We start from the raw sequence: 12,718 nt of genomic DNA on the forward strand, positions 1-12,718 counted from the left end.
TAGGCTAGTCAAGGAAGAAGGAGCAGGCTGGCTGATTGGCCAGCCATGCAGAAACTTTGGCAGGTCTATGCTGTTAAAAAATTAATCTGAAGCTTTTCCCTCCATAAGGACAATACCTTTGCATCTATATACTGAAAATGTGTGGACTTTTTCTATCATAGGAAGCATTTTAGAAGTTCAGCACAATGGAAACTTAATTGTTCAGCCACCTTAGGCTTGGTCTTGTAACAGAAATAAGAATTATTGTAGACACAATCATGTTTCCAGGAAAGAAAGTAATGTATGGTCATATGAGAGACAAGTACTCCAAAGCTGTACATAGTCAAAGGACACATCAGTCAGGCTCTCTGGTTGAGCATGGTTTGTCCTCAAAAAGCACAAGGTGGAATTTGTACTGAACACCTCCCCAAAGAAAAATTTATTGCAATGTAGAATCCTGGGGAACTAATTAAGTCTAAGAGACAGCAAATGCGGTAACACTGCAGGCTGATGGTTTCTGTTATTGCTTTAAAAATAGTAGACTTATATCTGAGGATGTTTTGGCTAGAGAGCCATTTTGTACAAGTCAACAATTTCAATAATTCTGCTTACAATGCAAGTGTAATAGTAGGTTATGTCAACTAGATGTAATGCTTTTTCTTATTTTCTTTTTTTTTTTTGTCTGAATCTCCATGCTTAAACAGTTCATTACAACTGGCATTTTGAAAGTAAAGTAGGGAAACCAAAAGATTACCTAGGAATATCTGAAGGGAGAAGGAAAATTGTCTGAATGCCAGACAGGGTTAAGGGGTGTTTAGCCCGAACTCCTCTCTTCCACTAAGAGATTAATCCAAGAACAATGCACAGTGCTCCCAAATTTCAATTATTAAAAGAATTTAAACCAAAATTGAGTTGAATGTCTTGGAATACTTTCATACCTAGTGGGAACATATATTCAAAACCAAGGTAATTAGGCAGTAAAGAAAAAATATATGGTTTTGCTCAAGGCTCACCTAATAAAAACACAAATGGCTCTAAACACTGCAAAAAAGGACCTACCATCACAAGAAGGGGACAATGGCAAGGAAGTGCCTTTCCAACATGTTCTCAGGGACACATTAGGGCCAAAACTCACATTTTGGTATCTGGTACTTTGCAGAGAAATTAGCACCACTACAACTTACCTTCTCTGGCAGACTTGAGGATGCCTTCATCAAAAATGCTTCACCCTCATTTTGTGCTGCTGCTTTTCAGACAGACACATTTCCTTATCTTATATCTTATTGAAAGAATAAGAAGTGCAAGGTAGTAACACTTCCTGCTGGAGTGAGGGTAGTTTCAGGGGTAGTGCTGACACTTGACTGCAGCCTCAGACACAGGAATTCTTATCACAGCATCCCAACTAGCAGTGCCAGTCAGCTAGGCTGGGATTCCTCTACCTGGATCACCCACAGCTCAGGGGTTTGCATGGGCACCACTCACTTACACCTCCTGTATAGTCAGTGAGAGAAATGGGGAACCGGCAGCTGGAACACAGCTCTCCCAAAGGCACATGGCTGAACTGAATTATGTTCTTGAAGCTTTTGTTTATCTCCTTTGTCTATAAAACTGTCTAGACACCTTGCTCAGAGGAAAGTAGCCATGCTTGTGACATGTAAAGTTAGGGAAGATGAAAATCATAGCGTGTAAGTGAGAAAAACAACCATATTCTCAGTCCTGGATGTGGATTTATCTGTCTGTCTATCTATCTATCATCTATCTATCTATCTATCTATCTATCTATCTATCTATCTATCTATCTATCTATCTATCTGTCTATCTATCTATCTATCTATCTATCTATCTATCTATCTCAGCTCAGTGTCTTTGAGAATTTTCATCAATAGCAGGGATGGAAGGTGTAATAAATTTACAGATTGGATGAAAATATCTGAGAGGCAGGGCCAAACACTTTGCCTGAAGACAGGACACATGACAGAGGTGAGATGTAGTTTTTCTGTAGGTATTTATAAAATCTTTCGTGCTTTGGCCTGAGACTTCCAGAGCCTGAAGCTAAAGAGATTTAAATGTGTTTCTACCATTATCATTGTTTCATCAATGTCAGACATGTAAGATCCCTATAGCATTTTAAATCCCCAACATACAAAACAGGAGGGTGTACTTCTTTTCTGCTTTTCTAAATAGGGAGGAAAAGGGGTTTTTTCTTTGCAAAATTTTGATAATTTTGTTTCATTTTAGGAGGTCTCACACTGGACTCTGGTCCCATCAGAAAAATCCTTTTTGTAGACCTGAACTCTTTCGGGCTAAATCTGAGTTTTCCTGCAGGAATTATTGTCTCATCAGGAATGCACCATAGTGGATCAAAGCAGACTGTCTCAGCTAAGTGAGTGGAACATCCTATATTGCCTGAGTTTCAATTACATCCTCCAAACATTCATGTATTCCTCAAAACCCAAAGGAAAAATCAGACTGGATCTTTGTGGTGCCACTCTCAGGGAAGAAGAAACTCCTGGCCCTGGGCTCACACAGTGTGGTGTCACAGCTGTTTCCTCAGGATGTCTCAGGCCAAGCCCAGAAAAAAGGGGAGGAAGGGATAACCACAAGGAACTTGACAAGTGGCATCAGTGGTCAGGTTCAAAATTTAGGGATGGGGTTCATTTTCTCTGGCATTATTTCCAGTAATTCTGGATGACAGTCAGAGTTGTCAGTAAAACAAGATGAATCTGAGAAGTAGTGGGAACAAAAATTTAAGGCAGGTATGAAACTCATTCTTTCCAACACTGCAAAATTCAGATGAACCCTCAGGAGTTCATTAAAATTCACTATGATAATAATTCTTTCTTTTTTCTTCCTGTCACAAAATGATGCCTCTTTGACAATTCTTAGTGAATCTGAAGTGTTAGGAGGCTTTGTCCCTTCTGCAGCTCCTCAGTCATGAAACAAATGCCACCTTGCTTCTTTCCTAGCACAAACAAGTATTTTATTTTAACATAAAGAATGGGGGGGAAATGCTTCTGAATTACAGATGAATAACTAGAATGTTCTACTTGTATTGAAAAACAAAAACTTTAATTTCTTAAAAATTATCTCCCATTTCTATCCCTCCATCCACCAGTGTTTCCTGAAGACTAACAATATCCCAGTTCACTAATCAGGCCATCACCTTGTCCACAAGGTCATCCAAGGTGAGAAGAAATATAAATATTACTTACTTGATCAGCCACACAACTCCAATATTGATAAGTGAATAGTCAACATGAACAGTTCATAGCAAAATTGCCAGAATTAGCAAAAAAAAGGAATTAAACTGCTCACAGGAAACTTCTGATTTAGTGTAAGAGCTACATTTGACCCCCAAATAAATGTTTTCTACTTATTGATTTATTGATTCATCTACCTCTACTAAAGACTATTACATTATATTTTAGAGGATTTAGCATCACCATCTTGTGATTATCTGTAAGCTATCCATAATTGCTGCAGACTTTCACAGACAGCTCTTTGTGGGGTTTGAAATATAAGACTTCAGCAAAGGATTTGGTATTTTAGGGATGAAATATTTATTCTTAGGGACTTTTAAATCATAGCTGTGGCTTGAATCAGTTGCTTCACTTGCTATGAGCTGGAACCAGTTCCAGAGCAGTAGTTCTTGCAGGCAGACAGGAACAGGCATTCCTGCCACCCAGTATCTATGACACAGTGCTATAGGAAAAAGGCACTCAGTTCTGAGGTTCATCCTAGGGCTGTTGGGATAGGCCTCAGGTAGCATTAAGGTTTTTTCATCATATTCACTGAATGTTTCACAAAATGTTCCTCTGGTGTGTTTTGGTTGCTTTTGTTTGTTTGCGTTTCTTGTTTTGTTTTTTGTGGGGTTTTTTTTGGTTGTTTTTGTTTTTTTTTTTTTTTTTTTTTTTTTTTTTTTTTTTTTTTTTTTTTTTTTTTTTTGGTTTTTTTTTTTTTTTTTTTTTTTTTTTTTTTTTTTTTTTGTTGTTGTTGTTGTTTTGTTTTTTTCCCTGAGGGAAAAAAAGTCATTTAGAGTTAGCATGTGAAAAAAGCAATTAAAATAACAATTTTGCTAAGTAGTGATAAACACTGCTTTTTAAGGGTAGCACCTACTAGAATTCTCTATAAATGTTATTGTAAGTTTTTTTAATGCTCCTTCTTCCTGGTGTTTTTAGATTGCTTAAATTTTCCTCTGGGTATTCCTGTTCCTCTAGAAGCTGGATGTGTTGCCAGTGTCTTTATAAATCAGTGGTGCAAACAAAATCCTCACACAACACAGAGAGAAAGGTGCAAGCAGAAGGTGAGTTGTGGTTAATTCACCTCCCCAGAAAATGGGAAAACTCATTTATACTTTATTGCTTCTTGAAATTTCTAATCTGTTAATTGCCTAATTTCTATCTTAATATTTCCAAGGTGAGAATTTTCTACATAGAGGCAGCAGAAGGCTTTTCAGTGATGCAGACTAACTCACAGACTGACTGCCTTCCCACAAATAAGGACAAGAATGACTTAGGACAGTTTTCATCCTCAGGAGCAGCATCCTCCAGTTCAGCAGGAGATGCAGACTGCGTGCCCAGAATGAAGAAGACTCAGTGGAAATTTCAGGAATCAGGGAAATAGCCTGGGGGAGAGAGAAAGAACCTTGGGACACAGTCTTCAAGAGACTAAACATTTATCTTTTTTTTTTTTCTTTTCTTCATTTTTGGTAGTGAGTGCACAACTTTTGTTCCACCAGAACTCTAGGAAAGGAGCAGCTTTGGTGTGCCTTTCCCAGCTCCTGTAGCATCCTCCCATGTGCTGTGGGATGGAGGTGCCTTGGCACATACAGTGGCACCATTTCTCTCTTCCTGGCCCAGGTCTTGGTGCATTTACAGCTGTAAAAAAGGAGGTGCTTAATTCCATTTGAGAAGTGCCCAACATACCTAACGGAGCAAAGGCAGATAGAGTAATGGTGATAATAAGCTGAAGTCTAATTTGTTACACACATGTGCAGCCTGTGCAGATAAAGACCTATTTATGACATAAGAAAAGGTTAAAAGTGACTTGAAATCACTTAGTGTGATAAGGTGAAAATTATTATCACCTCACTTGCATCTTATGACATTGATTACCTTTGTGTGTGTCCATGATTATACATCTCCATCTCCATGGAGGAATCAGGCTCTTCACTGCAAAACACTGAAATCTGCACCACCATGTTTTGTTCAACAATTGTTTTGTTTGCAAGGATATGTTCTGTTCTGCATAAACAACTAAATTCTTCCATACTCTGATCCAATAGAGCACATACTTCCCTTTGAAAATGATCAGCTTCTATGCTAAAATCTTCTGGCTGAAAATTGAAGATCATACAAACTCTTCACAGTTCATATTTTCTTATCAATGTATAATTAGAGGTTCCCATAAAACAGCTTTATGAAATGTGAACTGTTCCTGACTAGTAATGTCAAAGTTGTTCCAATGGCTTATTTTCATTAGTTGCAACATCCTGTAATCTTAGTAAGAACATAGTGCCTTAAATATCTAATAAAAATAGAGCATGAAACCATGAAAGAAAATTATTTAAGAGTCTGCTGATATTAATGGTTGGCAGTGATTTTGTTTTAACTTTATTCTGTAACAACCTAGATGCAGCATTCCCAAAGCCACATTGCATGCAAGTAAGGAACATGGGGTTTTTTTTAGGGCAGGTGGATGCTGTTATTAGTCAAGCAAAGAGAAAGACAAGGCAAAAATCAGAAATAAGGATGGGAGAAAGTAAATAGAGCTGTAAGCTGAAGGGGAGAGCAGTACTTGTATTGTGCTGTGAGATTTTTTGGCCCTTTTGACGTGGAAATTTCTGCTTAGTACAACCATGCAAAGTAATTAGTAAGTATTTCTGATGGAAGAGCATTTCAGACTATCTCACACTATCTGCAGGAGAGGCTTCATTAGCAGCAACACATTTAGGACACACATTAACTATGTGTATCTAAAACACACAACTGAAGAAGCAGGGATATCTTTTAAAGCCCTACCTGAATTTCTCTGCTAGGAGCCCCCTCCTCTCGCTTTAAAAATTGCACTTCATAAATTGCACAAGATTTGTATCAGCTTTTTAGGTAAATTCTTTTAAGGTAAATTCACTGCAATACAATGAATCATGCTCCCTTTTTACCTGAGGAACAGGAGCAGATCGATCTATCATCTACATCCAAGTGAACTTGAAGCCTGGCTGTATTTATGTTGAGCAGTGTTGGGCCTGCCTGGGCATCCCTGCACTTCTGAATGTCTCCAGGAAGAAAAAAGGGCATAGGAGAGCACAGAGAAATGGGCCCTTGAGACTTCTGTGCACAAGAACAAGTGACAGCAGTGACAAGCAATGAAGCAATGTTGTTGCAAAGAAAATCTCATAATAATAATAACCATAATAATAAAAATAATAATAGGTTTCTACAGTCAAACAACATAAGATTCTGCAGTGACCACAAAACTGTGTCTGCTGCAGTTTTCTTCTCTCAATGTTTTTTCTGTTTGTCCCATCAGCTGTTTATAGATGGATGCTTTGCTACAAGAAGCCAAGGGAGGAAGGTAACCTTCAGTGACTTGTGCATTAGATGAAAGCCAGAGCAGTCATGTGCAACAGTGCATCTCAGCAGACATCTTCTTTGGGGCATGATAAACTTTCTGAATCCTATTTCTTGACTAAAAGTGGGAAGAGGCAGGACAGATTCTGCTGTAGGAAGAGTTGCAAAGCAACCAACTACTTTGTCATTTACTTCCCACCCTCTTCCTTCTGCTCAGCTTCCCCAATCCCTGTGAAAGTGTACCTAACCACAACAGTAATGACAAAACCAACAATAAATAGAAACTCCTTCACACACAACCCTGTGAAATTATATAAAGCAAGCCAAAGCTGTAGAGGACAGAAAAGAACAAGGCAAGAATAAAAAGCATTTGGGAATGCAGTTAATGGATTCAGACGTTTCTGATATGGAAAGGCAGCCTTGCTAAATTTTTGATCAAACATATCTGCACTTTCAATAGAAGCCAGATTTAGGCTGTGAACTGTGAGACAATGTGTCATAAAAAGCCATATTTTGCTTAGGTAGTTCCCAAAAGTTATTTACCTTGAACGATCAGTGCTGCTCACTGATTATTCTCTGCAGTTGCTTCTGCACCTCCAATACTGCCTGAAAGAAACATTTGTAACAACATATCTGAGTGTTAATTTCCATTAAGGAAACAATAAATCATGTCATAGGTTTCTGAATTCATATGCATAGGAAAGGAATGACTTTTCTGGGACAGGATGATTTTCTATTTCTTTCCCTACATATGCAAGTCTGTCCAGTTCCAGTAATGAGTGTGGAGCAGAAAAACAGTGCTCATTGCCTAATCTCATACTTACTTCTGTGTTCTCCCAGAGCATGTCAGCATGAGGACATTTGATTGCCCCAACTTCCACTCTTCTCCAAAAACATCTGATATTTTTGGTTGTGGACAAAAGTTTAGAAAGATGACTCCTTGTGGGAGGATAGAGTGTAAAAGAATAGGGATAGTGCAAAAGGCAATCTCACCCCTGAGGAGTTGCATCTGTACTAATTGCCAAAGATAGGAACAGGCTTGCCCTCAATAGGCCACAGCTGTGTCCAATGAGGATGAGTGCTATAAAAGAGTGGGTGAGCTGCTTGAGAAGAGCTGGAGTTGGTTGGCTGTGAGACATCACTGAGGAGGTATGGGAGATTTGCAATAAGATGACAACAACTCCCAAGCTCCATATGGATATATAATTTATTATTCAATCAGCCTTTCAAAATACTTTAAGTTAGCAAAGTTGTTTTCCCACACACTTCTTTGCCTCCTCTTTCACAATTAGGATGGGAAGGAGAAAAGGGAGGAAGGCACAGGGTGAAATTTCATTTCACTTCTGTGTCAGCCATGCAAATGGAAAGGCTGGTAATGGACACTCCTTCCTAATTGCCTTCGCACTTATAAGGGTCAGGTTTGGCACCCAAGGCAGAATCAATCGTGGTAACAATTCACTGAAAAATATGATGAAATGAGATCCTTAAATCTGATAGGCCCCGATGCCTGCAATTAATTAAAATATATTTTAGTTTGTGCAATAGCTGGCACTAGATTTCTCTGCCTCCTAAAAAAAACCAAAAAAAAACCCGTCACCCAGAGCAAAAGATGCTTTGTATGTTTAGACCTCAGTTCCAGGCACCAGCACATTCCAAATTCTACTGGCCTTTTGGCCCATGGTATATGGACTCTGTACTGCTTTGAGTTAATCTACTGTCCGATTTAAAACCTTTTTTAAATCTGGGAGCAAAATGGACAAAGGGAAATCCAAGAAGAAATTGAGCAGAACATGACACGGAGGTGAACTCTTGTTTTCCCTATATAGGGCCAAATGTGAAGTCAGTGGAGAAGACTTGAACATACAGAGGTGGAGCTGAAGGCAGGATTTGGCCCTTGAAGCTGTGGATTATTAGGTTTGGAAGAGAATTCTGGTCACTCCATTGCAGCTTGGCACTGACAAAATATGACTTCTGGACCTCATCCCAACAAGACAGGCATTATTTCAAACAACAATTGTTTTGTTTGCATAGCTTAGGATTTCAGTCAGTTATAAATACATCTTTTAAATTAAATTTCCCTTGGAAAACAATGATTAAAGAAATGAATTATTGGTTAAACTTGGGGTGGCGTCTATTGAGCCCAAACAACTGCTTAGTTTTTACCATGACCACAACAATAGCATGTTCAATCTCAAGCAGAGAATGAGTTGGCCTCACAGTTTCCTTTGCCTTTCCTGTAACAAGGCCAAAAATTCACAGGCAGCAATGGCACAAAGTCTGTTGTTTTTCTCTCTCTCCCTGCTCAGTGAGGACAGACAAACCATGGCTCTCAAAACACTTCACCAGTGGACCACACACAGCCTGAGGTTAAAGCTATTATTGTTGCTTTGTCAGGCCTTTCTTGTCTGCTCTGCCAAATGAATTGCTTGTTCCTTTATTAAATAGGATTCTTTTCCAGTAGCTATCTCCCTTAACCTCAAAATTATCTCCTTCCCTAGTGAAGAAAGATCAGCTGTGTACTCTTGTCCCTTACTGAAATGGCAGAGACAACATTTCACCAATGGATGTTATAGAATGTTCCCTGAACCTCTTACAGAAAAGGCAAACAACAACAAAAAGGCAAAACCTCATATTTTTCCTCCCTTTGGGGCTGGAGAGTAAGTGTATGGTACTCAGGTTTCCCCCAGCCTCTTTAACTGACCCTTCAGAAAGTAAAGCCTGACTTTTTTCTTACAAAATATTAACTTTTTTCTTAGATTTATAGCTATCTATGAGATATAAGAACTGTCTAGAAAGCCCTTCTGCTTTCTCTGATTTTTCAAGGGATGAGCAAGATGATTTTCTAAAAGAAAGGCTTCTGGCTCTGTGTGCAGAGTGCCTGTCACTTAATGTATCTTTGGTCATTGTCAGCATTTCAAAGACTTCAGAAGATTCCCTAAAATATCTACAGGACTATCATTATTTTCCCTTGTTCAGTTTTCAGCTCACTGCTCCTATGTTCATATTGCCTCTCCTCATTTACCTAGGACTGTGAGAAGGAGTCCCAGAGTCCAACTTTCACTTTTTATTCCCTTGTCCGAGTTTAGGGCAAATTTGAGAGAAAACCTCCAAAGGGGTTCCTCTAGAAAGTAGATTTAACTGGCACCTCCCCAATCGATTTGGGAAAAGATTTCCTTGGAGAAATGTGGAAAAAACCTGTTTATCTAACAGGCAAAGCATTCCCCAGCACAAAAATGAGCAGTATTAAACAATAAAACTTCTTGCCACTCTGAAGAGATGAGGAACTCAGAAAGCCCCCTTGGTGGCTGTAGCTCAGCTCACTCAGTTTGTTATCAGTTTGTTATCAGTCCCTCAGTGCTGGAAATGCTGTGGTGGCCACAGATGGAGCTGCTTGTGCTCCTCCGGTGTTCAGTCCAGAGCAGCTTAAACAGGTCCAAGGAAAAGAAAAACTGCCGTCCAGGGAACTTCTCTGTCTCAGCCAGCTAAAAACTAACTAAAAAGCAAAGGAGAGATCTGTCCTGCTGTCTGTCCATGCACAGACAACATAGTCCAGTAGAGGGACTGTGGAGGAGTGAGTGCAGCTTCTGAAAACAAACTGCACACTTCTTCTCTCCCACGCTTCATTCTCAGAACCAGCCTCAAAGGTGCACAACTTATTTTTGGGCTAAACAGACAAATGGGGATGCAATTCAGCATCATTAAGTCACCCCAGGACAGTACAGTAAATTTTCTTCTGGTGCAGCCTTTTTGTTTTCCCCTTCCCTTTGACTTTCTCTTTTCTATCACCAGTTTTGTTTTCCTAACTTAGTTAGGCCTCACTTAGTAGCTCGGCACAGGAGGTCTGTGTTAACAAATGTACAATCGTGGTCTAATCAGATTTAGATGTGATTTCTTCCTTTTGTTGACTGGCAGGTGACAGCTAAATCTTTCAGGCTCTCTCAAGGAGGTGGCAAATATTTTGACTTTTTTCATCTGGGATTTTCCTTATATGAAAAAGATGATGCCCTAAGGGGTTTGCCATCTGAAAACATGGCGTATACCCAAGAAAGGTTATTTTTGCTGTGTTTTTCTCCCCAGAAAGCACAACCAAAATGCCAAAACTGGAGGCTGTGCTATGACTGTGCTGAACCAAACACATGGGGAAGGAAATTTTTGGGGACATCTGCACCAAAACATGGACTCTTCTGAACTTTTGCAAGCAAATAATAAATGCCATAGTATTTGATAGATTTTGTACTGCATTAGTATATAACTCTGAACTTCATATGAAGTGTTAGCAAGTTCTTTTCACAGTTAAGTTAGACAAAACAATCCTTTTCCAGCCTATAAGGAACAGAGAACCAAGGGCCCAAAAAAAAATAAACAACAATGAATTGAGGAGAACAATCTGGGAGGATGGGACTTCATAACCTGAAGCTGCAATTGGACAATTAACCCCAATATTTAAATGGACCAAAACTTATAAAAGTGTGAAAACTCTTAAAGATGGACCTGTTGTCCATCTTGGGTGTAGCCTTGGCCAGCTCTTGTACTGCCCAAAGTGTATCCGAAGGCTTTTTAATAAATACCTACTTTATTCCTGTAACACTGTCTAGCATCTGTTCTAGGTAGCCTCTCAAGGCATCATTTTCACAATATTTTATCTCCAGACTCATCTCAGTTTGACATCTAAGCAAGGGTCCCACCATAAAGAGAAGCAAGGGAGTACGTGCTGTCAAATTTACATCCAGTAGCCTAAATTAATTTTTATTACTTTAGAAATGTTTTGATTTCCCCTTCCCTCCCCGCCCTCAGTAGCCACTTAATCTAATAAAGTTTGCTTGATAAAATGTTTCCTTCCATTTACACGCGTGGTCACATAGGAGAGTCATTCTGTAGGTAACTGTGTGGAATCTCAAATGTACAGCTCTGTGCAAGCAAACTGAGCCTGTGTGTCTATATTCTTAGTGGATGTAAGCTCTTGGCAACCATTAAGCAAAGGGAATTGTTCTGGATGTAAACATTGATGAGGCCAGCATTTTTTAAGTTCTCACTTCTTAAGAGATCTTTTCCAAAGGACAAAATACTTCTCTTGCAAGCAGTGGAATGCAGCTTAAAATGTAGTGTTGTGATAAGCATCTATCTAGTCTGGGAAAACAGGTTATGTTTTTAGACTTAGTAGCAAAAATTGTGTTAAACCATTTTTAAATACTGTTTAGCCTCCTGCATGAATAATGACAGGAACAAATTTAAAATATTAGTCTTATGAATAGCTAACATATGTTCCAAATCCTTGACTGTAAGGGGAGCTGAATTTTCCTTTAAAACTGATTATAAAAATACGGAGTTTTTAATATGAAAGACAAAACAGATAAGCCACGATACAATGAAGGAATACTTTGGAAAATTCCAGTTTTGTGTTTCTCCCTCCTCCCTTCCTTTGGCTGATGGTGGTCTGCATTCCTCTGAGTCCATATCTCCTGCTGATGCAAATGCAGTGGGGACTGAGTCCTCCCATCCTGTCAGAGAATCGACCTCAGAGGGCTTCTTCCAGTTTGTACCTTGTCGTGCCTTTGTCACTGTGGAAAGATGAGTTTACTGGAAGGCAAAATCTCAAATGAAATAAAAACTAATGCTTGTGATTAAGAAACCCTGGCATAGCATTTACACTGCAGAAGTATATCAAACACATCTGGAAAGTGCCTCTGTTTTTCCAGGAGGAGACACTGGAATGTGAATGTGGACTAGGCTGGGCCCTTATAAACTTGAAGAATGTAGGTCAGGTGCATTGCAAATCTGTTATCACATCTTTTTCCAGAAACAAGATGGGAACATTTAAAAAATAAAAGCCAAACAAATCCTTTTAGTGAATGACTGAGGTTACACTGTGGCTGAATTTTGAGTCCAAGATCAAGGCCATCTATACAATAAATGATCTTTTGTTTATGTAGTGAGATGTTGATCAGCATTTCACATCTGTTGTCTTTATCAGCACTTTCTTATTTTCCTTAATCCTCTCCCTTCTGCACTGCACCTGAAGAAACTACTTTCTAAAACAATCTGCTATTTTCTCTGAGTGTCACATAGGCTGAAAGTAGAGATATGATGGATGATGGTGTGACAGTGTCCAGGAACAAAAGCTTTTGGCTAGCAACTTGTAATGGTATTTCCATGGATCATTGCCATTTTTA

General features: G+C 39.1%; 1 long non-coding RNA gene across 1 annotated transcript; it reads right to left on the reverse strand.

The window, feature by feature from the left end:
* Positions 1-3,515: 3,515 nt before the first annotated feature.
* On the reverse strand, positions 3,516-7,525 carry LOC135447412 (uncharacterized). Its single transcript, XR_010440106.1, has 3 exons — positions 7,373-7,525; positions 7,092-7,154; positions 3,516-4,603 (listed from the first exon to the last, which is right to left on the reverse strand). It is a non-coding gene; the product is annotated as an uncharacterized LOC135447412 (long non-coding RNA).
* Between the last annotated feature and the right edge of the window lie 5,193 nt (positions 7,526-12,718).

Source organism: Zonotrichia leucophrys, chromosome 4 (genome assembly GCF_028769735.1).
Source record: "Zonotrichia leucophrys gambelii isolate GWCS_2022_RI chromosome 4, RI_Zleu_2.0, whole genome shotgun sequence".
NCBI lineage: Eukaryota > Metazoa > Chordata > Aves > Passeriformes > Passerellidae > Zonotrichia > Zonotrichia leucophrys.